Source organism: Meriones unguiculatus, chromosome 3, assembly GCF_030254825.1.
Source record: "Meriones unguiculatus strain TT.TT164.6M chromosome 3, Bangor_MerUng_6.1, whole genome shotgun sequence".
In the NCBI taxonomy this organism is placed as follows: Eukaryota; Metazoa; Chordata; class Mammalia; order Rodentia; family Muridae; genus Meriones; species Meriones unguiculatus.
This window is the reverse complement of record NC_083351.1, coordinates 158,692,194-158,719,770: the sequence shown is the minus strand read 5'-3', so window position 1 is coordinate 158,719,770 and position 27,577 is coordinate 158,692,194.

The window sequence follows — 27,577 nt, the reverse complement described above, 5'->3', positions numbered from 1 at the left end:
TTGCTAAATTTCTCCAATGTGCTTGCAAATGTAACTTTGGAACTGAGTATTACACTCAGACTGTAATACTTCATCAAGCATTCTCTTTTTAGAAAAAAGATATATGGGTAGCATATGGCCTGAGTCTTTGAAAGTTTGGAAGTGTCTCTCATCTTCATTTGTAAAACATATTGAACAGTTTTTTTACATTTAGGGTTATCTTCTTCCCCAAATTATGATGGTTTATTCTGAAACTAACATTTGTGAAAGAAAATGCCAGACGTTTTTTCTTAGCAGTTTCACTGTGTTTAAGCTTGTCGGGTTTGCATATGACTCTACAAGCTGCATGAGTTGAGGTCTTTGCTGCAAGTATGGTGACATCCAGAGGGCCGGTGCTTTCACACCCTGACATAAACTCACTGGACACATGTCATGGTCTTTCATTCATTACCAGCTTTGTGCCATGGTTGAAGAAACTTTAGATATTATTTCCATAGAGGATGAACACATGGTTTTTCATTTCTTAAAACATGGAGTAGGATGATCAATCCTCACTTAGAAAGAAAAATGAGCTGTGCATTGGATGTAGGACAGGAGCCTACCACAGAGGGCCTCTGAAAGACTCTACCTAGCAGTGTATCAAAGCAGATACTAACATCCATAAACAAACCTTTGGCAGAGTGCAAGGAATCATATGAAAAAAGGGGAGCTAGTATGACGTGGAAAGGATAGGAGCTCCACAAGGACTAAATATATCTGGGCACAGGGGTCTTTTCTGAGACTGACACTCCACCAAGGACCATATTTGGATATAACCTAGAACCTCTGCTCGGATGTAACCCATGGTACCTCAGTAACCAATCGGTTTCCCATAGTAAAGGGAACAGGGACTATTTCTGACAGGAAATCAATGGCAGGCTCTTTGACCTACCTACCCTCCAAAAGAGGAGCAGTCCTACAAGGCAACAGAGGAGGACTTTGCAGCCAGTCCTGAAGATACCTGATAAAACAGGGTCAGATGAAAGGGGAGGATGTCCTCCCCAATCAGTGCACTTGGAAAGGGGCTGGGAGAAGATGAGGGAGGGAGGGTGGGATTGGGAGAAAATGAGGGAGCGGGATACAGATGGGATACCGAGTAAATAAAATATAATAATTTTATATTATTATATAAATATAATAATTTTATATCATAATAATAAATAAAATTAAATTAAAACACACACACACATAAAGGGGAAGAACATTGAAAGAAGGAGAAAACAAGAAACAGGACAGGAGCCTACCACAGAGGGCCTCTGAAAGACTCTACAGAGCATTGTATAAAAGCAGATGCTGAGACTTATAACCAATTTTTGAGCAGAATGCAGGGATTCATATGAAAGAAGAGGTAGTTAGTAAGACCAGTAGAGTACATAAGCTCCACAAGGACAGCAACAAAACCAAAATATCTGGCCACAGGGGTATTTTCTGAGACTGATACTCTAACCAAGGTACATTCATGGATATAACCTAGAACCCCTGCTTGGATGTAGCCCATGGCAGCTCAATATCCAAGTGGGTTCCCTAGTAAGGGGAAGAGGGACTATCTGTGACATGAACTCAGTGGCTGGCTCTTTGACCACCGCTCCCCTCTAAGGGAGGAGCAGCCTTGCCAGGACACAGAGGAGGACATTGCAGCCAGTCCTGATGAGACCTGATAAGCTAGGGTCAGATGGAAGGGGAGGTGGACCTCCCCTATCAGTGGACTTGGAGAGGGGCATGGGAGGAGATGAGGGAGGAATAGTGGGATTGGGAGGGAATGAGGGAGAGGGCTACAGCTGGGATGCAAAGCTAATAAAATATAATTAATATGAAAAAATAAAAAAATAATTAAAAAATAAAAAAATATATTTTATGTAAATTACTGTGTGAGCTTCCAAAGGCAATATTCAGATTTATAAAGCTAATCCTTTATGGCTGCTTAATTCTACTAAAATGCCCATTATAATTAATTATCATTTGTTTTGTATCCTTTTCTATTGGAATAAATTAAATGTGAGAGTTCATATCTCATCTTAACTTTGTGTAACCCTGTAAACAAAACATCTGATTTACAGTAAAATTTAAGTAGGTGTTTGTTGTACTAAATAAAATTTCTATTTGTACCATATTTGGCATTCACAGTATGAAAACCTAATTCATTTTTTCAAATATTTAAAGAAAGAAATAAGATTACAAATAATTTCACAAAAAAACTGAAATTATTGATCATTCTAAAAAATTTAATATTGCAAGATATCTGTCCCTTTCAAACCTGTGACACTATCTAATAAATTGTGCTCTATTTGATAAGAGACTTAAGACACACTGATTCTGATGATGACCTGCAGCTACACTGTTCCAGGAGTAGCTCCTGAAGTAGTCCTGAAGTACTTTCTCTCTGTACTCTGTACTCTCTGACTCTGACCTTTTCCCTGGCAACCTACTACATTGGTCCTCTGACATAGAACACTAAATTCACACATCAAAAGACTCATTGACTATGAGATGGTTCACCAGGTAAAAGCTCTTGCTGCCAAATCTGATGACATGAGATCAGTAGGAGAGAACCAGTTTCTGATGTTTGCTTTCTGACGTACAAAGATGTGCTATGGCACATTTCCCCCCCCCCTATAAACAAATAAGTGGAATGTGTTTAAAGACACAGCTAACCACTTAATCCATATCGTTAGTCCCACTACTAACTGTATCAAAACCCATTACTGTTATGCCACCATGATAAACTGAAAGTTGGGAGCTCAGTGAATATTATAGAGCACATAACAAAAAAAATCATAGCAGCTGTGAGGCAGAGGAAAGTGTTGAAAAGTCTATCCTCCAGAAATAACACAGCCATTGTAATCCTGTGCCCACAGCAGCTGTGGTTACATCCACTGGACCTACACAGACAGGGCCTGTCAATAGTGATAAGGAAGAAACTCATGAGGCCTTAGCCCTACTGATGACCTCTGACATTATCTGGAAAAGGCAGAGTTACAGTCTTCAGTTGTGCATCCATTGGTGATTCCAAAAGGGTCCAGTGGATAGTTCTAAGTGCATGGCCACACAAATAGCTCTGCCATAACCAGTGGGTTGCAAAACAAAAGGGAAAAAGTGAGAAATAGATCTGTAAAGTAGCAGGAGAAAGGTGTGGGAAGCTCAATGGGGTTTGGGGAGAGAAGAAGGTTGAGAATGATATAATGTATTATATACATTATAAAACTATCAATGAGAGGTCTCTATCAACCCTGTCCCCTCAAGGCTCAGGAACACATGTAGCAGAGGATGTAGAAAGTTTGTGAGATACAGAGGTAGCAATGACTCCCAGAAAACAGTGTTTCCAGACACAACAGGACTGACACACATACGAACTCACAGAGGCTCTAAAAGTGTGCTCAAAGGAATAAACTAGTTCATAGCATAAACTACCTCAGAAAAACAGGGTAAGTGGACACAGAGGCCCAATACTAGCCACAAGACTATTTGCAAATGATATCTCTGGGAAAGAAAGAGAACAGTTTTTGCCAATGAAATGCCACTGGTGAATCTGCAATAGGCCAGGACAGCTGTAACAACCAGAAGGGGTTGGCCAATACAACTCCTGCTTATGTATGTGCATGCAAACTGTGCATTAGTTTCCTTTGTTATATTTTTTGTCTTATTGGAGGTTTGTGCTTGTTTATTTTCCCTTCATTTTGTTTGATTGTTTGTTAGCTTTTATTTATTTGCTTATTTATTGAGAGAGGGAGAGAAGAAATTAAGTTTGATTTATAGTGAGGTTGGGAGAATCTGAGATGGGTTGGAGGAGAAGAATACAACCAAAACTCGTATAAAAAAAAGTAAAAATTTCCATAAAACAAATATAGTTAATAAAAACCTCAGTGATGAAAATACGCATAGAGATTAGTTAGCAAAACTGTACAAATCACTGATAGGGAGGACCTCCTCCCCTTCTATCTGACCCTACTCTATCAGGTTTCATCAGGACTGGCTGCATCATCTTCCTCTGTGGCCAGGCAAGGCTGCACCTCTCAGGAGGGTGTGGGTGATCCAAGAGCCAGCCACTGAGTTCAGGTCAGAGATAGGCCCTGGTCCCCTTACCAGGGAACCCACTTGGAAACTGAGCAGTCTATGACCTTCCTCTAAGCAGAGGGTCTGGGTCATCTCCATGCATGGTCTGTCCTTGGTTACACTATCAGTCTCTGCAGGCTCCCTGTTTTTGTTTTGTTTGTTTGTTTGTTTGTTTGCTGGCTCTGTTAGTCTCCATGTGGAGCTCCTATACCCTCCTGATTTTTCTGTCTCCCTTTTCCTCCATAAGATTTTCTTCACTGTCCAAACCTTGGAAATGAGTCTCAGTATCACCTTCAAATATAAGGTTGGTGAAGATCTTTGCCCAGTATAAAGGTTGTTGTTTTGTTCTGATGAGTGTCCTTTGCTTTACAGAAGCTTTTACGTTTCATGAGGTTCCATTTATTGATTGTTGATCTTAGAGTTTGTGGTGTGAGAAGAGGGAGAGTAGGTAGGACTGGCAGGAGAGGAGGAAGGAGGCTACAGCTGTGATACAAAGTGAATAAATTGTAATATGCAAGTAAATAAATAAAGAGATATATCAAATAACTTATTTCCATGCCTACTTGTACCTGTTTTTTTTTTTTTTTTTTTATTTCAGCATGAAAAAAAAAATGGAGAAAACCAAGAGGAGAATTTCTATGTTTAGACAATTATGTCCTAACTTTATCCAGGTATACAAATGTAAATAAATGTTTGGAAAATAATTATAGAATTATTCTATTGCATTTTTTTCAACAGAATAATTTGTTTATTTTGTTTTTTTTTATTTGTTGAGATTAAGTTTCACTGTGCAGTTGAACTTGACTATTTAACCTGCAATGTTAATAATTATGTCCTACTACATCTGTTACTTATAGTCATTCAGCTAAATTAAGTCTCTAAAAAATGTAGAAATCAAAGTGGCAGCTACTTATTTTTCTTGGTTGTAAATGAAAATATTATGGAGAATTACTATATAAAACAAGAAAAATGTATCAGTGTAACCAAATTTCTTACGAAAGTAGAGGAAAACTGGCACAAAGGGAGCATGAAAAATTATAATTTAGTGAATTACTTTTTGAGAATATGAGTTCTATTCAATAAACTTAAAACTTTAACAGATGGTCAGTATTAACTATTCTGAGGGGGAACTATGTTTGCATGGTTGAGCCAAGTGGTCAATAGTCAATTGTTTCAGTTCTTCTATTTATTAGCACAGAACTGAGTAATTAAACCCAAACCAAAGAAATAAAATAATTTGTAACTTTCACTTATTGGAAAGATAAAGCATGGAAGTTAGTGGTGGCTCCAACAGACACATTTGGAAAACAGTATCGTTCTATAATAAATGAATGATTCCAAGGAAATACTGTGGAAATTTTGAAAATGTATTAGCTTTTGCAGAAAACTCTGACATGATTTACGGTAATGGACTGTATTTCATAAAATGCATGGAACTGCCAGGAAGTAGTTGGTGCAAGACAGCAGTTCCAACCATACTGTGTTACTTATTCTGAACTAATTTTTCTTTCTGAAAAGAAAATAGTTTCTAAAGAGCATACCATTTCCTGAAACAGGAAAGGAAAATAGATTTTAGGACTGTCTAGCAACCAAGGTAAGCCCAGACCCTGGAGTCAAACATATTACACTGGCCGTGAAGTGCAGAAAGTGCTATGCCTTATCATTTCAGACCTTCAGTTTTTCTGTTAAATTTGGTTCCTAATAACCTCCTTTAGAGTGAGAATCAAACAAAAGTGCTGAACAATGGGTAACAAAATAGAGAGACTTACTGACTCCATTAACTACTCAATAACAGAGACATTCGTGAAGTACAGAGAGCAACTTGATTCACTCTTGTATACAGGTGTACTGTGATAGTAATCGTTGAAGTAAATACGCAAATATGGAAAATTATGCTGGCAATGTTATCTATAATGTAAAGTAGTTCAATAGTGTATCTTAATGAAAAATTGAGTTTCCCAAAACGTATCAAAAATAAAACCAATTCTACCACAGAGATTCAGAAGGCTTATTTATACCTTAAAGTGATTGTAACAATGTTTAAAAAAATTCACAGTGTTTAAAAATGTTTAAGAAAGTTTGAGAAAACTAATGATAACTTAACACCTCCACTTCAAAAACGCTTCTTTACTGATGGTCATCATATGACTATCAATTATACTTTTCACATGGACATCTCAAGGAGAGTGCAGGGAATTATATGAAAGAATGGGAATATAGAAAGACCTGGAAGGAACAAGAGATCCACATCGAGAGCTAGAGAACCAAATATCTGGGCACAGGGGTCTTTTCTGAGACTAATACTACAAACAAGGACCATGCATGGAGATAACCTAGAACCCCTGCAAAGAAAAGCTATGGCATCTCAATGTCCAAGAGGGCTTCCCAATAATAGGAACTGGGACACACTCTGACATTGAACTCATGGGCTGGCTCTTTGACCACCTCGCCCTGATCAGGGAGCAGCCTTGCCAGGCCACAGAGGAAGACAATGCAGCCTGATAGGCTAAGATCAGATGGAAGGGAAGGAGGACCTCCCTTATCAGTGGACTGGGGAGAGGCATGGGAGAAGAAGAGGAAGGAGGGTGGAATTGGAAGGGCATGTGGGAGGGGGCTACTGCTGGAATACAAACTGAACATACTGTAATTTATAAAAAAAAAATAATTTAAAAAAATGCGAAATTTTCTAGGCCCTTACACTTACTGGTGGATATTTAGGTTGTTTTTCAATTATAGATTTTCATAAATAAAACTATTATGAAAAAAATGCTGCCTTTATAAAGATGGCTGTCATACAAGTTGAACTCTGGCTATCACAAAGGCATAGAGAACTGGCAACTTCAGAAACATAGATTCTATTGTTCATAAGATGCTGAAATCCTAAATTACATTTATTTCCAAAGAGTGAAGAGTGTTTTTTTTTTCTTTTTAAATACTGAAATATGAAAATAAAGCATCCATGGCATTACAAAACATCCTAAATTGGAAAAATAATGTCTTCCTCTAAAAAGTAAAACCTATAAAATAATTTTTTTTCTCATTTTTAAGGGAGAAATGTTAAAAAAAAACAAGAGAAATCATATTTTACCAAAGTCAAAGGCCACATTTTGAAAGTCTCATTTCTTTCATGAATGTGCTTGATGTAAGGGTGTGTGTCTGCTTCTCCAAGCAGAAATGGATGCTTCTACAAGATGCACAAGACAACCAAGTTCAAACAAAGTACATTTACTTTGAAATGTACCTTAAATCTGAAAGAACAATAAAATTAAAAAGAAAAAAAGTAACAGAAGTTTCCGAAAGTTTTTTGTTGAGCAGGCTTCTGTGCTGTGCAGTTTAACTTCGCATGATTTCCCCATAGCCCTAGCAGAAATGTTATTAACTTCAGAAAATTGTTTCTCTTCCTGCATGTTGAGAGAAAAAGCAATTTTAAATGTTTATTTTATGTTTGAAGTTTCTATTCATAAAAGAAAAGGTAGAAATATTATTGCTGACTTCCATTTGTAGCTCAAACCGCAACAGTGCACATTCACATGGTGATTTAGTACCATATGAATCTGATACATAGAAAACAATCTCACAACATTCTTTGCTCTCTAAAACATACACAATGAAATTAAACAATACTTTGCATGTCCGTGAAGAGGAACTTCAGTTTTCATATTCCCATGGTATGAATGAATGCTTCCTTGCTAGTTGAAGGTCAGGAGAACTATTACATAAAATAAAAAAGAGGAGAGTAAAGATCCTGACCATTCACATTAAATTAACTGGGACATATTGCTAATTACTAATTTTCCACTAATATGTAAATAGAGAAACTCGACGAAGAAGTAGAATTACTATCATTGTATCCACTGTGTCCAGCTTAATGGACGACAAGCTTATATGAAAGACTGTATTGTAATGAATCCTTATGCATTTCAATATAATTTATAGGCTAAACAAAGTACTGAAAACTTATACAATGTGATCCTCACAGTGTAGATTAGTCAACAATAACTCAAACATTTTATTCAAGCAAAATCACTAACTTTTGACATAGATATCTATCACACAAAACTGTTTACCACATTATCATATTGCATGCATGGAGATACCTAGAACCTCTGCAGAGGTTGACGTAAGCAATTGTTTCTCTGTAATTCACATCTGCAAAAACATACACATCAATAATTTCAGTTATTAGTATTAAAAAATGAACTGAAGAAAACCATATTTCTGTGAATTTGAAAAATTTGTGTTCATAATATCAATAGAATGTCACTGTAAATCAGCAACATGTATAATTTAAATACAATAATATAATATTTAACATATGTATAAATGTATAAACGTTGACATGCATCTCTACATTGTTGTTGGCTATAAATATTTATTATTGATTTCTCCTTTAGTTAAGCAACAGTTATTCCTATACTGTCTCTATATCCCAATCACCATAGAGACTATTTTTTAACTTCTATTAATTATACTTTATTCAGTTTGTATCCCCCCATTAACCCCTCTCTCCTCCCCTCCTAATCCTACCTTCCCTCCCCTTTCTTCACGCATGACCCTCCCCAAGTCCACTGATAGGGGAGGTCCTCCTCTCCTTCCTTCTGATCTTAGTCTATCAGCTCTCATCAGGAGTAGCTGCATTGTATGGCCTGGTAAGGCTGCTCCCGCCCCTCAGCGGGAGGTGATCAAAGAGCAAGCCAATCAGTTTATGTCAGAGGCAGTCCCTCTTCCCATTACTATGGAACCCACTTGGACGCTGAACTGCCATGGACTACATCTCTGCAGAGGTTCTAGGTATCTCCATGCATGGTACTTGGTTGGAGTATGAGTCTCTGGAAAAATCCCTGTGTTCAAATTTTCTTGTTCTGTTGCTCTCCTTGTGGCGTTCCTATCCTCTCCCGATCTTACTATTTCCCACTTCTTCCATAAGATTCCACGCATTCTGCCCAACAGTTGGCCATAAGTCTCAGCATCTGCTTTAATAGTCTGTAGGGCAGAAACTATCGAGGCCCTCTGTGGCAGGTACATGCTGTAGAGGTTGTAGAGAAAGGGGAACCCTCCTCCACTGCTGGTGGGAATGTAAACTCGTACAACCACTCTGGAAATCAATCTGGTGCTTTCTCAGACAACTAGGAATAGCGCTTCCTCAAGATCCAGCTATACCACTCCTAGGCATATATCCAAAAGAGGCTCAAGTACACAATAAGTACATTTGCTCAACCATGTTTGTAGCAGCTTTATTTGTAATAGCCAGAAGCTGGAAACAACCCAGATGCCCCTCAACTGAAGAATGGGTACAGAAATTGCGGTACATCTACACAGTGGAATATTACTCAGCAATAAAAAAATAAGGAAATCATGAAATTTGCAGGTAAATTGTGGGACCTGGAAAGAATCATCTAAAAGCAAGAATAATGTGAGAAATCTGAAGGGGAGGAAATTACACGGGCTTGAAGGTTTAGGATGCAGTAACTATTGCCCAACATTGTGTTCTAGGTTAGTTAAGTAAAACCTAGTCTCCTCTTTGCCTGTTCAAGTGTGTATATTCAACATATAAAGTAGTTGTTTAATATTTTTTTATGTACAGCTCTTGATTCCTGAACATGATGTCTATAAGGTCTTTGAAAAGAAAAGAAAACTTAGCCCTGGCGGCCCTGCAGAGACTGATACTCCAACCAAGGTCAGTATATGGAGAGAACCTAAAACCCCTGCTCAAATGTAGCTATTGAATGTACACACTTAAACATTTTAGATAAGAATTAGCAATTAATATCAAAAGTAGCAAAATATTTTCCTTGACAACATCACATCACTTAAGTGGGTAAGCATTAACACACTTAAGTTTATAGACTTTGGAACACTTGCCTGCAAACATAATCACACACATCAATCTTTCTCTTGGTGTTTTATTCCTTGATTCCACAGAACTTTCTCAGGACTAGGTGTCTTCTGAACTGCTTAATCCATATTGGCCTCATCATCACCTATGGTTTGAGATCAAGTATTCTGGATATCTACTCCACATCTCAATATTCAGATATATAGCTCCCGTATCCTAGCCTGAAATTTAGTCATATGATGCCCTCAACTTGAAACAGTTTATTTATTTATTTTTTTATATCTTTGCAGAGTACTAAGATGGTACTAGATGGTATTTATTTTTTTTATATCTTTGCAGAGTACTAAATGGTTTTGGGGCATGGGAAAACTGGAGCAATGGGAGCTAAAATGCTGCAAGTCTCCATGTTAAGCCATTTCTGGATTTAGGAACATTATACTAAATCCATAAGGTTAAATAGCAGCCAGATAAAAACCACAATTATGTCAGGATACAAAGCAAAACTACTTTCTCTGGCATAATTCAAGCCAACTCCTCTTTAAAGATCAGGAGAGTAAATCCAGACACTGAAATCATACACCAGGAAAATTCTATTGTGGTTACAGGTACCCAAGGCAGTTAAAATGATCATTTACTACTGTTTGGTCTCGGGTAGGCTTCAGAGTGGTTCTTCCCACTGGAAACCTCGGTTTCCAGTGTTTTTGAGTTAAATTTGTCACTGCATAACTCTTTGAGAAGCTGACTATTCATATACAAGGGGATTCCTAGCTTTTCTTCTTCTATTTTCTTTTTTATTTATTTTTTCTCTCATATATTACATTCCAACCACAGCTACCCCTCCCTCCTCTCCTTTCAGTCCATTCCCAGCACTTCCTCTCTCCCCAGCTCCTCTCCTTGTCCCTTTCCATTCCTAAAAGGTAAACTTCCCAGAATATAAACCAAACGTGGTGTGTCATGTTGCAGTATGAGGCAACCAGTAGGAAAGATAGGGTTCTAAAAGCAGGCAAAGGGTAAGAGAGAGGGCTCATCCATCAAAGGCTAGGCTCACAACCGAAAATACAGGTCCCTTAGCTTTTTAAAATTCCTTTATTGCATTTATTTGTTTTAGGATGGGGTAAAGAGAAAAAAAATTTCAGGCTTCCTCTGTAAGACATCTTCTACTGTTTTATAGCAGCTGATAGTAACTAGTGCAGTCTTGTTACACAAGAGTTATTAAAAAAATCCCAGTCTGACGTAAACAACAACTTTCATATTATCCATGAAAGTATGATACAATATATTTTATACAATTATCAAATATAGATAGCCTGTTTATGGTAGGGTCTCATGTGTAAAAAAAAAAGACGCAATTTTCAGATCAAGTAATTAACTGACTGAATAGCCTCTCCAGAAGATTTTTATTTTTTTGGTCACCATGTTATTGTCTGTAGAAATGGCTTAGATATTAATACTACGTGTTGCTCTTGCAGAAGTCCTGGGTTTCATTCCCAGCAAGTTTATGGTGGCACCCAAATGACTATAACTCCTGGTGCAGGGGATTTAATACTCTCTCTGACCTTCCACTAAATAGACATACACATGATGTAGATATACATACCTGACGATAAGAGACTCATTCATAAATTAAAATTTCTAAATATATTGTTAACATATCAGAATTATCAGATAAAGGAAGCCAACATAGATAATAACATGTTAAAATATATGTGATACTTAAATCTCTTCACATAACATATGAAATTTAAAAAGAAATTATATTATTCAAATAATGTATACTTTTATATATTTATATTTAGATATATATTGAACTGATGAGTTAAATAGATGTTTTATTATAGATAAAACATTAAAGTACTTCATATATGTGTATTTCACAACCTTCATCAAGGAAGCTTCTCTTTGTAACAGAACGATACTGTTACAGAAAACCACACCCAAGCAAACTGCAGAGTTGTACTGCCAAGTCACAACCAATACATTTACAGCATAACTTCTGCACCTAAAGTTCATAGATATTTCAGAAGAAGAGACAAAATGATTTTATGAGGCTGAGGAACAGGGAGTTTACCCTGAGATTGTGACTCCTATGAATGTCAGAAGCTAGTCTGACCCTAAAGTCTCACTAACATAACTGTGCAAACAATAGCTAAACAAGGATAACATCAACAGACAAGGCAAGGTGGATGGGGCAAAAAGTATGTGCCTCAACACTATACAAAGAATTACAGGCAACTAAGGAACTCTGAAAGAAAAGAGTATACGAATTTGTAATCAAATACCAGTGGTCAGCCCTGGAAGCTTACACATACAGTAACATGATAGAGAACAAGCAGGTTGTACTTATGTATTTAGGAATACACACACACACACACACACACACACACTAATGAGCAACGATAATAAAAGAAAAATAAGAGAGTGTGTACTCAAAAAGTGAAAAGTATGAAAATTTGAACTGAGAAAAAAGAAATAAGGAAGTACATATTATACTGTAGCCACAAAACAAAATTGTATAATTAATTTTTTTTTCATTTTAATACATTTTCATTATATCTTGACAATTTAATAAACTTGAAGAATTTTATTTTTTCCAATAAGAATATCTTAGTACAATACATAAACAAAATATTTGTGCAATTTGGGTTAGCAATACAAAAAGATAGAAAAGACATGATGCTATATGTGTATGACACTGTCAAGAAAAAGAAAATTGAATGACAATTGCAAAATTTACAGGGCTTATTTTTAAACATAGGTAATTATATACAATGGTTATAGAAGAATGACAGTAGACAAATGCTGGCAATTATATGGCTTGAATTCCACAGAGAGGTAGACTATTAAAAGAGTAAGTAAATGCATAAGAGCTGAATATCTCTTATGGACCTGAAAACTTTTTCTTGAATTAAATATTACATCATAGTCAATTTGTTTTTGATAATTTTGAAAAAAAAGTAGTTAAAATGAAATGCACAGCTGAAGAGGAAAAGCAGAATTCTTAGTACTTTTGTTTTATAATCAAGGTATTCAGGGTGAACAGGTGATAGAGGATTTTACTATTACATATTTCAAATCCTTGCAGTAAACACAATGGGATAAACTGTCAGTCTGAGATCCAGAGAGCAAATTTATTGCTTGTATGACATTTCCAAGACTACATCTTCTTTTAAACATCATTAAAATGAAGTAATTTCTCATTTATTTATTTATTTTTAATTAATTGCAATTTATTCAATTTGTATCCCCCCTGTAGCTTTCTCCCCTCTCAATCCCACCCTCTCTCCCCCTTTTCCACACATGCCTATCCCCCAGTCCACTGATAGGGGAGGTCTTCCTCTCATTCTTTCTGATCCTAGCCTATCAGGTCTCATCAGGAGTGGCTGCACTGTCTTCCTCTGTGGCCTGGTAAGGCTGCTCCCTCCTCAGGGGGAGGTGATCAAAGAGCAAGCCAATCAGTTTATATCAGAGACAGTCCCTGTTCCAATTACTATGGAACCCATTTGGAAACTGAACTGCCATGGGCTACATCTGTGCAGGGGTTCTAGGTTATCTCGATGAATGGTCCTTGTTTGAAGTATCAGTCTCAGAAATTCAGAATTCAGTGCCCAGATTTTTTTTTTTTTTTTTTTTTTTTTTTTTTTTTTTTTTGGTTCTGTGGCTCTCCTTGTGGAGCTCCTATCCTCTCCAGGTCTTACTGTTTCCTACTACTTTCATAAGATTCCCAGTACTCTGCCCAAAGGTTGGCCGTAAGTTTTCATAAGTTTTAGCATCTGCTTTGATACCCTGCAGGGCAGAGCCTTTCAGATGCCCTATGTGGCAGGCTCCTGTCCTGTTCCCTGTTTTGTTCTTCTTCTGATGCCCATCCTCTTTGCCTTTTTGAATAGGGATTGAGCATTTTAGCCAGAGTCTTCCTTCTTGAAGTAAATAAATTAATATCTGAACAATGTAGAGATATAATTTTCTTTCTCCACTTCTTTCTGTGTTGCTCTGAGTTCTTCACTCATAGAAACACAGATTTTAGGCTAAGTCTTTTTAGCCATAAATGTCTCCAGCCACAAGCCCAGCATCATCCCAGGAGTTTCATACTCAACCGCACATTAGGGTCAATTCAGTTCACAGTTTCTTTTATCATAAGAAACTGGGAGAAAGTGAAATGCTTATTGAATTGCTTAATAGATATGTTCAGTAAACTTGTTTTCCAGCATTATTGTAGTACCCTGTAATCTGTTTTATTCTTAAAATGAACTTTTCCCGAGAGGTTTTTGTTTGTTTGTTTGTTTTTATCATCAGAATTATTCTTGTAATCATTCCATTGTTCTCCTAGATTAAGAGGTAACTATTGCTTTTCAATAGAAGGTTATTTGCAGCCAATTCAATTTTCTTCAGAGAACTGGGTATTTGGAGATAATTATACCACTCATGTGTATTACTAAATAATTAGCTGATTATAATCTGTACTAAGTTTGCCCTAATCTATTCTGTTCTAACTACTGAAGGAACGTCCTGAGATTTCCAAAGAATATAAGAGTCTTTTTATGGGAATAGAGCAAGTGGAATGTTTACCTATGGGAATTTCTCCATTGGATTTACAATTCAAACAAATATGCTTACTATGTTGAAAATGTGAAGTGAAACACTTTCTAAATTTAACAAGAAATCAAACATCTTTTTAGCCAGTCATTCTTGCATTTTCTTCAATATTTTTAAGGATAAAAAGACAACTACTCGCATTCCAGCATTGGGTAAAAAAGCAAGTATCATTACCACAATTACTTGGCTCTATCTGGCTAATAATGAATAAAAATGGGGGATATAGACAAACAGGTGTGGGCTTATAGGAAATATTATGAGAAGCCTTAACCCCTCGTTGGAACATCCTGCGTCAGTTCTAGAACTAGCAGTGGTGGTGTCCGAGGTCTGAGTAGATTCAGGAGACCATTGCCCCCAGGGGTGAGACGTGCTCCATGCCAATTGACTAACTCCATGTTTTCCTCCAATTTTGAAAGTCATTTAAGGTTCTTAAATTATTTTTTCCCTTTTTTCTTAAATTTTTCATCAATTACACTTTATTCATTCTGCATCCCCCCATAAGCCCCTCCCTCCTCTCCTCCCAATCCCACCCTCCCTCCTCCCTCTGCTTGCATGCCACTCCCCAAGTCCACTAATAGGGGAGGTTCTCCTCTCCTTTCTGATCTCAGTCTGTCAGTTCACATCAAAAGTGGCTGTATTGTCCTCTACTGTGGCCTGGTAAGGCTGCTCCCCCCCCCCCCCAGAGGGAGGTGATCAAAGAGCAGGCCAATCAGATTATGTCAGAGGCAGTCCCTCTTCACATTACTATGTAACCCAATTGGACTTGCTTTTTTACCCAATGCTGGAATGCTAGTAAATTTAGGTATGCCCTGGTTACTCGCATGCCTCACTGGGTGCCTGTGCCCATTGATGCCCCTCACGCTATGACTCTCTTCAGACAGAAAAGGGATCTTGGAACTATAGCCACCATTGTTACTACCATCTCATTGACGGCTGTTGGAGCTACCACCAAGGCATTAGCCATGAGTCATACTGGGCAGACTGCTCAGACCCTGAATAATCATTTAGCCAATGTAGCTCATGCCTTAGTTGTACATAAAGGAATTAATGCTCAACTAAAAGGAAGCTTGATGGTGTTCAATCAGAGGATTGACCTCTTGCAGGAGCAAATTGATACCCTAGGGCAAATCGCTCAACCTGGCTGTCAATGAAAGTATGCTGGACTTTGTGTCACTAGCATACAACATGAGAATTTTTCCTGTGCTGCAAATCTGTCTAAACAATTGTCGAGCTATATTTTAGGTAATTGGACTGGAGAATTCGATACTACGATGGAGCAGCTGAGAGTGGCCATTGTCACAGTAAATTCTACCAGAGTGGACGCAGGACTAGCCACAGGATTATCAACATGGATTGCTGCAACCATGAATCATCTGAAGGAATGGGCGGGCATGGGAGTGTTAGCAGGCCTTCTGGTGTTGGTCTCCTTGGTTTGCCTGTGGTATATATGCAAGATTAGAGTCTCACAACAGTGTGATGCAGCCATGATCATTCAGGCCTTTACAGCCATTGAAGCAGGACATTCTCCCGAAGCATGGTTGGATACCATAAAAAGCTAAAATGATACGCTCAGGATGCGAGGCTAAGCACTGCACTCAGGGTCAGCCGCTTTGGACCCAGAGAAGAGCATGTCTGATTGCATGCAGGTTGATGCCCCAGGTCCCGCCTCTGAGAAAAAGGTATCAGACGGGTCTGATGCTCTTTGGGTGGATGACACCTAAATGAACATCTGTACAAAGTCCCAATTTATTTCTAATATCAGAGATCAGACCTCTACTCTTGCCTGATGCGTCTAAAACAAAAAGGGGGAACTGTAGAGAGCTGTGGAATGCTATGCCTTAAAGATGGAGCTGGTTTCTGCCTTCCACCTTCCCGATGGTGAGTGCTCTCTGTCACGAACAACTCCACATTTGGCTAAGGCCGAGGATCTGGCTTGCTTCCATGTATGTGGACCTATCTGCATTGCCCCCATGGCACGCCTGGGTTGGCGACCCAGAGGCTATTTAAGCTGTGGGCTGGCTTTCCCCGGGGTCTGAGGATTGTTCAATGTTCCTGAATAAACAGCATTGAAAAAAAAAAAAAAAGACAACTACTTTTTTCAGCATAAAAGTAAATGACATACTCAAGCAAATGATTCAGCCATTATAAAATCGGATTGCACATTAGAATATATGTGAAATTAGGCTATAATGAGGAGGATACATATTCATATTAACCTGTAGGGTTGGGTAGGAATGTCAAAAAATGAGATTTTGGTATCATAGGAATAAGGACGGGAGAGAAACCATTACACTCTCCTCCTAATCCGTGGTTTAAAAAAGAAACTTTGATTGAATCATCTCTAGCTTTCTTGAAGCAAGCTCTTAGATATTACAAAGAGAAAGCATAGGGCAAGAATATTTAATAAACTGTGATTCACTGGAGAACTTACCAGCTTGATTAAAGACTTACAGTTAAACATTAAATCTGCTGTATTGGTAGCACGAAGAAATGGTGTATCAAGGACAGTAGACAGAAAGCAACTTCCTGACTCAATTTTATACTAGAGGTTTTATACAGAGCAATTGGGAAGGAAAACAGGTTAGAAGCCAGTAAAATTGTAGCTTTCATGAATCTGTATGAACAAATCTTGATATTCAAGACAACATTGTGAGTAGTAAAACTTTAAAACTGTTACAAGATATATATAAACAAAGTATATATGAGCACTTTGACAAAGATCAATTAAAATAGTACATTTCAATCAAGAAAACTGAAATAAAATTTCATTAGATTTTTCAATTTTGTGAAGTACAGGCTTTTAAAGTAACACCTAATGGTTCTTTGAATTTCCTGACTGTTGTTATGACTCCTATTTTATTTCTGATTTTGTTAATTTGGGAAGAGTTTCTCTGCCTTTTAATGACACTAAGGGTTTGTCTATCTTCTTGATTTTCCCAAAGAACCAGCTCGTCATTTTGTTGCTTTTTTTTTTTTTTTGTATTGTTCTCTTTGATTCCAGTTTATTGTTTTCGACCTTGAGTTTGACTATTTTCTGTCATCTACTCCACTTGGGTGTGTTTTCTTCTTTTTGTTCCATAGCTTTCAGGTATGCCTTTAAATTGCTAAATTTAAATGAGATCTTTCCAATTTATTTTTTATTTTTAAAGGGTATTTTATTTTTTAAATTAATTACAATTTATTCACTTTGTATCAGAGCTGTAGCCCCCTCCCTTGCCTCATCCTCTCCCAATACCACTCCTACTCCCTCTTCTCCTCCTTTGCCCCTCCCCTAGTCCACTGATAGGAGTAGTCAACTTCCATCTGCTCCTAGCCAATTTCTTTATTAACACATATAATGCTAAGAAATCTCCTCTTAGCCCTGCTGTCATTGTGTGTCAAAAGTTAAGGTATGTTGTGCCTTCTTTTTCATGGAATTCTAGAAAGTCTTTAATTTCTTTCTTTATTTTTTCCCTGACCCACGGGTCATGGAGTAAAGAATTGTTCACTTTCCATGATTTTGTAGACTGTCTGTTCTTTCTGTTTTTGCTGAGGTCTGATAAAATAGAAATAAAGTATTTCACCTACAGAAGTAGAAGCAGTCATTAAAAGTTTCACAACCAATAAAAACCTTGGCCAGTTGGTTTTAGAGCAGAATTCTATCAAACGTTCAAAGAAGAGCTAACACCCATACTTCTCAAACTATTCCACAAAACAGAATCAGAAGGAACATTCCCTAACTCATTCTATGAGGCCACATTCATCCTGATAAGTAAACCACACAAATAAAACTCAACAAAGAAAGAGAATTCTAGAACAATCTCCCTTTTAAACATTGATGCAAAATACCAAATGAGATACTTGTTTTTTGTTTTTTTTTTGTTTGTTTGTTTTTCATTATTTATTTGGTTTTTGTTTTTTATTTATCTGTGTGTGCCATATGTGTGTGGTGGCCTTTAGAGGCAATAGGAGGTCATTGGATTCCCCAGTATTTATTTTTTATTTTATTTTTATTTTATTTATTCTTATCAGTTACATTTTATTAACTCTGTATCCCAGCCACATCCCAATCCCTCATACCCTCCCAGTCCCTCCCTCCTTCCCTCATCTCCACCGTGCCCCTTTCCAAGTCCACTGATGGGGGGATCTCCTCCCCATTCATCTGATCCTATTTTATCAGGTATCTTCAGGACTGGCTGCAAAGCCCTCCTCTGTGGCCTAACAGGACTGCTCCGCCCTTGGGGGTTGGGGAGGCCAAAGAGCAAGTCATTGAGTTCCTGTTAGAAATAGTCCTTGTTCCCCTCACTTTGGGAAACCAATTGATTACTGAGCTACCACAGGCTACATCTGAGCAGAGGTTTTAGGTTATATCCATACATGGTCCTTGGTTGAATGTCAGTCTCAGAAAAGACCCTGTGCCCAGATATATTTGGTCCTTGTGGAGCTCCTATCCTTTCTGTATCAGACTAACTCCCAATCTTTCTTATGATTTCCTGTACTCTGCCAAAGGTTTGGTCATGAGTCTTTGCTTTGAAAACACTGCTAGTTTGAGTCTTTCAGATGCGACCAGTAAACTCGTACGTTCAATGCACATCCCATCTGTCTTTCTAAACGAGGATTGATCATCTTACCCCATGTCTACTCTCTTGATTATCTTTTTTAGGTGTATAGATTTCATTATGTTTATCATATCTTATAGGTCTATATAAGTGAGTATATACCGTGTTTGTCTTTCTCCTTCTGGGATATTTCACTCAGAATGATCTTTTCTAGATCCCACCATTTGCCTGCAAATTTCATGATTTCCTCCTTTTTGATTGCTGAGTAATATTTCATTGTGTAGAAATACCACAATTTCTGTACCCATTCTTTCGTTGATGGACATCTGGGTTGTTTCCAGGTTCTGGCTATTACAAATAAAGCTGCTATAAACATGGTTGAGCAAGTATCCCTTTTGTGTACTTGAGCAAACTTTGGGTATATACCTAGAAGTGGTATAGCTGGGTCTTGAGGAAGCACTATTCCTAATTGTCTTAGAAAGCGCCAGATAGCTTTCCAGAGTGGTTGTACCAGTTTACATTCCCACCAGCAGTGGAGGAGGGTTCCCCTTTCTCCACAACCTCTCCAGCATGTGTTGTCACTTGAGTTCTTCATCTTGGCCATTCTGATGGGTGTAAGGTGATATCTCAGGGTCATTTTGATTTGCATTTCCCTGATGGCTAATGAGGATGAGCATTTCTTTAAGTGTTTCTCTGCCATTCAATATTCCTCTGTCGAGAGTTCTCTGTTTAGCTCTGTTCCCCATTTTTTAATTGGATTACTTGGTTTGCTGCTTTTCAGCTTCTTTTGTTCTTTGTATATACTGGATATTAGTCCTCTGTCAGATAAAGGGTTAGTGAAGATTCTTTCCCAATCAGTAGGCAGTCGTTTTGTTTTGATGACGGTGTCCTTTGCTTTACAGAAGCTTTTCAGTTTCATGAGGTCCCATTTATTTATTGTTGCTCTTAGAGCCTGTGCTGTTGGTATTCTGTTCAGGAAGTTGTCTCCTATGCCAATGAGTTCTAGGCTGTTCCCCATTTTTTTTTTCCAATTGATTTAGAGTATCTGGTTTTATGTTGAGGTCCTTGATCCATTTTGATTTTAGTTTTGTGCAGGGTGATAAATATGGATCTATTTTCATTTTTCTGCATGTAGACATCCAGTTGGTCCAGCACCATTTGTTGAAGATGCTGTCTTTTTTCCATTGAATGGATTTGGCTTCTTTGTCAAATATTGAGTATTCATAGGTGTGTGGGTTTATTTCTGTGTCTTCCATTGATCCTCCTTTCTGTTTCTATGCCAATACCATGCAGTTTTTATTACTGTTGCCCTTTAGTACAGCTTGAGATCAGGGATGGAGATACCTCCAGATGATCTGTTGTTGTACAGGATCATTTTGGAGATTCTGGGTTTTTTGTTTCTCCATATGAAGCTGAGAATCTTTTTTTCAAAGTCTGTAAAGAAGTGAGTTGCTATTTTGATGGGAATTGCATTGAATCTGTAGATTGCTTTTGGCAGGATGGCCATTTTCACAATGTTAATCCTACCAATCCATGAGCATGAGAGATCTTTCCATCTTCTGATATCTTCTTCGATTTCTTTCTTCAGAGACTTGAAATTTTTTTTCATACAAGTCTTTGACTTGCTTGGTTAGGTTCACACCAAGGTACTTCATGTCCTTTGTGGCTATTGAGAAGGGTGTTGTTTCCCTTATTTCTTTCTCAGCCTTTTTGTCTTTGGTATACAGGAGCGCTTCTGATTTTTTTGAGTTGATTTTGTATCCTGCAACTTTGCTGAAGGTGTTTATCATCTGAAGAAGTTCTCTGGTTGAAGTTTTTGGGGTCGCTCCTGTATACTATCATATCATCTGCAAATAGAGACACTTTGACCTCTTCCTTCCCGATTTGTATCCCCTTGATCTCCTTTAGTTGTCTTATTGCTCTGGCTAGGACTTCAAGTACTATGTTGAAGAGATATGGGGACAATGGACAGCCTTGTCTTGTCAATGATTTCAGTGGGATTGATTTAAGTTTCTCTCCATTGAGTTTGATGTTAGCTATAGGCTTGCTGTATATTGCTTTTACTATCTTTAGGTATGTGCCTTGTATCCCTTATCTCTCCAGGACTTTAAACATGAATGGGTGTTGGACTTTGTCAAATGCTTTTTCGGCATCTAAGGAGATGATCATGTGGTTTTTCTCCTTCAGTTTGTTTATGTGATGGATTACATTGATGGATTTCCATATGTTGAACCACCCTTGCATGCCTGGGATGAAGCCTACTTGGTCATGGTAGATGATATCTTTGATATGTTCTTGGATTCGGTTTGCAAGTATTTTATTGAGTATTTTTTCGTCAATATTCATAAGAGAGATAGGTCTGAAGTTCTCTTTTTTTGTTGGATCTTTGTGTGGTTTAGGTATCAAGGTGACTTTGGCTTCATAGAATGAGTTTGGTAGTATTCCTTCTGTTTCTATTTTGTGGAATAGTTTGAGTAGAATTGGAGTTAGCACTTCTTTGAAGGTCTTGTAGAATTCTGCGCTGAAGCCATCTGGCACAGGGCTTTTTTTGGAGGGGAGACTGTTAATGACTGCTTCAATTTCCTTAGGAGATATAGGGTTATTCAGTCTTTCTACCTGATCTTGACTTAGTTTTGGTAGATGGAATCTGTCAAGAAAATTATACATTTCATTTAGATTTTCAAATTTTGTGGCATATATCCTTTTGTAGTATGACCTAATAATTGTTTGGATTTCCTCAGTGTCTGTGGTTATGTCCCCATTTTCATTTCTGATTTTGTTGATTTGGATAGTTTCTCTCTGCTTTTTAGTTAGTTTGGTTAAGGATTTGTCTATCTTGTTCATTTTCTCAAAGAACCAACTTTTTGTTTCATTGATTCTTTGGATAGTTTTATTTATTTCTAATTGATTGATTTCAGCCCTTAGTTTGATTATTTCCAGCCACCTGCTCCTCTTGAGTGTATCTGCTTCTTTTTTTTCTACGTTTTCAGTTGGGCCATTAAGTTGTTTGTATGTGATGTTACGAATTTCTTCTTGCAGGCACTTAGTGCTATAAGTTTTCCTCTGAGCACTGCTTTCAATGTGTCCCATAAATTTGGGTATGTTGTGCCTTCATTTTCATTGACTTCTAAGAAGTATTTAATTTCTTTATTCCTTCCTTAACCCAGCTGTCATTGAGTAGTAAGTTGTTCAGTTTCCATGTGCGTGTCGGCTTTTTGTTGTTTCTGTTGTTGTTGATGTCTAGCTTTAGTCCATGGTGGTCAGATAGTGTACAAGGGATTATTTCAATCCTTTTGTATCTGTTGAGGCTTGCTTTGTGACCCACTATATGGTCTATTTTGGAGAAGGTTCCATGCAGTGCTGAAAAGGTGTACTCTTTTGAGTTTGGGTGAAACGATCTGTAGACTTCTATTAGGTCCATTTGATTTAGGGTCTCTGTGTGTGCTTTTATTTCCCTATTTGGTGTCTGTCTAGTTGATCTGTCCCTTGGTGAGAGTGGAGTGTTGAAGTCTCCCACTATTAAGGTATTAGGATCAATGTAAGATTTAAGCTTTAATAATGTTTCATTTACGAATGTCGGTGCTCTTGTATTTGGGGCATAGATATTCAAGATTGTGATGTCCTCTTGGTGGATTTTTCCTTTGATGAGAATATAGTGACCCTCCTTATCTTTTTTTAATAACTTGGGTTGAAAGTCTTTTTTATTAGATATTAGGGTGGCTACTCCAGCTTGTTTTCTGGAACCATTTGCTGGAAAAACAGTTTTCCAGCCCTTTACTCTGAGGTAGTGTTTATCTTTGTTGCATAGGTGTGTTTCTTGGATGCAACAGAATATTGGATCCTGTTTCCGTACCCATTCTGTTAGCCTGTGTCTTTTTATTGATGAGTTGAGTCCATTGATATTGATAGATAATAGTGACCAATGCATGTTAGTTCCTTTTGTAATGGAGGCGGTGATCTAACCTTGTTTCATTGATTGTTTTCTTTTCACTTTTGTTGGGATATTATCTGTATGCCCTGTTTTCTTGTGTGAATTTATTGTCGTTGGAATGGAGTTCTCCTTCTAGTATCTTCTGTAGGGTTGGTTTGCTGTGTAGATATTGTGTAAATTTAGTTTTGTCATGGAATATTTTGTTTTCTCCATCTATGTTGATTGAGAGCTTTACAGGGTATAGTAGTCTGGGTTGACATTTGTGATCTCTTAGAGTCTCTATGATACTTGCCCAGGCCCTTCTAGCTTTCATAGTTTCTGATGAGAAGTCCGGTGTGATTCTGATAGGTCTACCTTCATATGTTACTTGGCCTTTTTCCCTTGCTGCTTTTAATATCTTTTCTTTGTTCTGTAGATTTAGTGTTTTGACTATGATGTGACATAATGTGTTTCTTTTCTGGTCTAGTCTATTTGGAGTTCTGTAGGCCTCTTGTATATTTATGGACATCTCTTTCTTTAAGTTGGGAAAATTTACTTCTATGATTTTCTTGAAAATATTTTCTGGACCTTGGACCCTGGAGTCTTCTTTTTCATGAATTCCTATTATTCTTAGATTTTGTCTTTTCATAGCATCCTTGATTTCTTGGATATTTTGTGATTGGAACTTTTCTGATTTTACTTTTTCTTTGAGAACTATCAATTTCTGCAAGTGTGTCTTCAGCTCCAGAGATTCTCTCTTCCATCTCTTGTATTCTGTTGGTGATGCTTACTTTTGTGGTTCCTGATCTTTTCTCTAAGTTCTCCAGCTCAAGGGTTTTCTCATTTTGTGTTTTCTTTGTTGATTCTAATTCTGTTTTCATGCCTTGCACCATTTCTTTCATGTGTTTGAATTTGGATTCCTGTCTCTCTACGATGGTCTCTATTTCTTTGTTCATTTCCTTTTTGTATGCCACAAATTTTTCCTCTACTTGTGTATCTATTTGTTTGGCTATGTTTGCCTGTGTTTCTTTAAGGATTTTGTCTATTTCTTCTTTCTTTAGCTCCAATTGACTGGCCAACTCTTTGAAATAGTTGTTCATTTCCTCCTTATGAGCCTCAAATAATTGGGCAATCATGGCTTTAAAATCATTTTCCTGTGCTTCTGCTGAATTGGAGTATCCATCGATTTTGGGGTTTGCTAGTGAAGTCATGATGTCCTGATTTATGTTGGAAGTGTTCTTTCGCCTACCCCTGGCCATTGGCTTATCTGAAACCTTCCCTGTTTGTTTTTGGATTCTGCAGATCAGACTGGTACTGTCTCTCTCTGGCGTCTGGAGAGTTCTTCAGGAAGCTGAGAACTCTCAGTGTGTGCTGAGGACTAGCTGTACCTGTGGGAAGAAAGTAAGCAGGTGCAAACGGGGCAAATGCACGCGCGTGTGTGTGTGCGTGTGTGTGTGTGTGTGTGTGTGTGTGTAAGTGTGCGTGGACGTGTGTCTCGAGGGACAGAGTGATGGCTAATGTTGAACCCTTGAGTGTGTGGGAGGGACTCTGCACTGTATATGTCCCAGGTGCTAGTGATGATAGCAGAGCAATTTCTGGCATTAACTGCCTTAACTCCTCAATTAGATCCATAGAGCAGGAACTTCAATGACCCTAGTTCCCCTCTGTTTCCCAAAGTGGGTATGTGGGTGGGAGGGGGTTCGATGCCTGGCTTCTGATTTAGAAGGACCCAGGATCTGGGGATCTGCAGATTCTCAAGGGTGCACTCACTTACAGGCAGGTCACTTAGCAGAGATCAGATATCCGGGCTCTCTGCTCTCTGGTTTGGCCCTGCTTCTTTGATGTTCTCTGCCAGTTCTGTGCTGCTGTCACTGCCAGGTTTTGAGGTCTTGCTGCAGCTGGAGATTTCAGGGTGGTCACGTCAGTAAGGATCGGTGTAACCAGGCTCTCTGTTCTCTGTTTTGGCCATTTGTTAGTCTTAAACTGGAGGGCTGTTGTGCCCCGCTAGCTCAGTGCTGCTTCGCCGCCAAGTCCCGCTGTATCTGGAGACTGGGTCGCTAGTCCCGATGCTTTCTGGGAAGTCCTGGGGTCTCTTCACTGTGCTCTCCAAGCTTGGGAGGCCCAGCGCCTGGTGCGTCTAGGCTGTATGGCGTTTCTGCCTGGTTTTGGTGAGTATATAGCGTATTCTCTGTCACTGTGGGATTGGGCGGGCTGTACCGTCAGGGATGGTGATCCTGCTGAGCTAGGATGGAGTCTAGCAGACTCCGGCCCTGGGAGGATGGTGCAGCTGCCATCTGGGACCCAGGGACACGTACTGCCGGCTTTTGCCTGCTGCTAACGGGCTTGGAGCTCTGCCTCAGTGGCTGTAGTCTCCAGGCAGTTAGGTCTGCACTGAGAAAGACAAGTCCACTGTGCTGCTGTGCTGAGGAGGAAGGAGGTCTGGGGGAGGGGAGTGCGGTGAGATCAAAGGATCGTTTCTCTCCTTCCCCAAACAAGTCCCCAAGTGACCTGAGACCAAATTTTTCACCTCCTGTGATGCTCCCTGTTGTTTAGAAAGCCTCACCGCCATTCTCCTGGGTTAGAGGTCCCTCCTTTCACCAACTCAGAAGCCTAGGCATTCCACTGCTCAGAAACTGTGTGTGCTAGTCGCCATCTTGACTCTGCCCCCCCCCAATGAGATACTTGTACACCAAATCTAAGAACACATCAAAAGCATAAACCATGATGACCAACTAAGCTTCATCCCAGGGATGCAGGTTTGGTTCAAAGTACAAAAATTTGTCAATGTAATCCACCATATAAACAAACTAAAAATCCACAGGATCATCTCATTAGATGTTGAAAAAAATCTTAACAAAATCCAACATCCCTCATGTTAAAAGTCTTAGAGATCAGATATACAAGCTGTATACCTAAACAAAATAAAGGCAATATACAGCAACCGATTAGCCAACATCAAATTTAATGCAGAGAAATTTAAAGCAATCAGGGAAAACACAAGTCTGCACAGTATTTGTTCAATATATTACTTGAAGTTCTAGCTAGAACAATAAGACAATTAAAGGATATCAAGGGCATACAAACTTGAAAGGAAAAAGTCAAAGTACTCCTATTTGCAAATGATATGATAGTATACATGAGTGATGCCCAAAAATCTACCAGAGATTCAGATAGCTGATAATACCTTAAGTAAAGTGGCTGGACATGAAATTAATACAAAATATCATTATCCCTCCTTTTTTCAAGCAATTAACTGGTTGAGAAAGGAAATTTGGAGAAAAAAAAAAAACACCCATCACAGTAGTCACAAAAAATATGAAATATCATGGTGTAACTCTAACCAAGAAAGTTAAAGACTTGAATGAGAAGAACTTCAAGTCTTTGAAGAAAGAAATTAAAGCCAATATCAGAAGATGGAAAGATCTCACATGCTCGTGGATCAGTAGGATTAACATGGTAAAAATGGCTATCCTGACAAAAGCAATCTACAGATTCAATGCAGTTCCCATCAAAATACGAACACAACTCTTTACAGACTTTGAAAGAGCTATTCTCAATTTCATATGCAAAAATTAAAAAAAGAAAACAGGAAATCTAAAACAATCCTGCACAAAATAAGAACTTTTGGAAGTATCACTATCCTTGATTTTAAGCTATAAAATAGAATAGTATTAATAAATACTTCATGGTATTAGAGTAAAAACAGACAAGATGATCAATGGAATCAAATTTAAAACCCAGGTGTTGCATTTGGACATGTGATTTTTTTGACAAAAATGCAAACTATACATTGGAACAAAGAAAGCAACTTCTGTGGTCTGGCAAGGCTATACCCCTCCCCCCCAAGGGGAGGTGATCAAAGGGCCAGCCACTGAGTTCATGTCAGATACAGTCACTGTAACCAGCCTTGATAAGACCTGATAAGCTAGGGTCAGATAGAAAGGAAGGAGGTACTCCCCTATGAGGGGACTAGGGAAAGGTCAAATGGGGAGAAGGAGAGTGGATTAGACTGCTAGAAGATGAGGGAGGTGGTTGCAGAGGGGAGGGTAAACAAAGTGAATAAATTATATATAAGCATCTTCAACAAATGTTGCTGGTCTAACTGGATGTCTGCATGTAGAAGAATGAAAATAGATTCAGCACAAAACTCATATCCAAGTAAATCAAAGACCTCAATATAAAAGCAAACACACTAAATCTAATAGAAGAGAAAGTGGGGAATATCCTTGAACTCATAGGCACAGCAGACAACTTCACTAAAAGAACACCAAAAGCTCAGGTACTAAAATCAACAATTAATTAATGAGACTTCATAAAATTGAAAATCTTGTGCAAAGCAAAGGACACTGTCAATAGAGCATAACAACAGCCTACAGATTGGAAAAAGATCTTCACCAACTCTGCATACAACAGAAGACTAATATCAAAAGTATACAATAAAATCAGGAAACTAAATACCAACAAACCAAATAACCCACTTAAAAATGTACAATAGATTTTAGTATGTTTAGTATATTCTACCTACAGAAGTAGAAGCAGTCATTAAAAGTTTCATAACCAATAAAATCCCTTGGCCAGCTTGTTTTAGAGCAGAATTCTGTCAACCTTTCAAAGAAGAGCTAACACCCATACTCC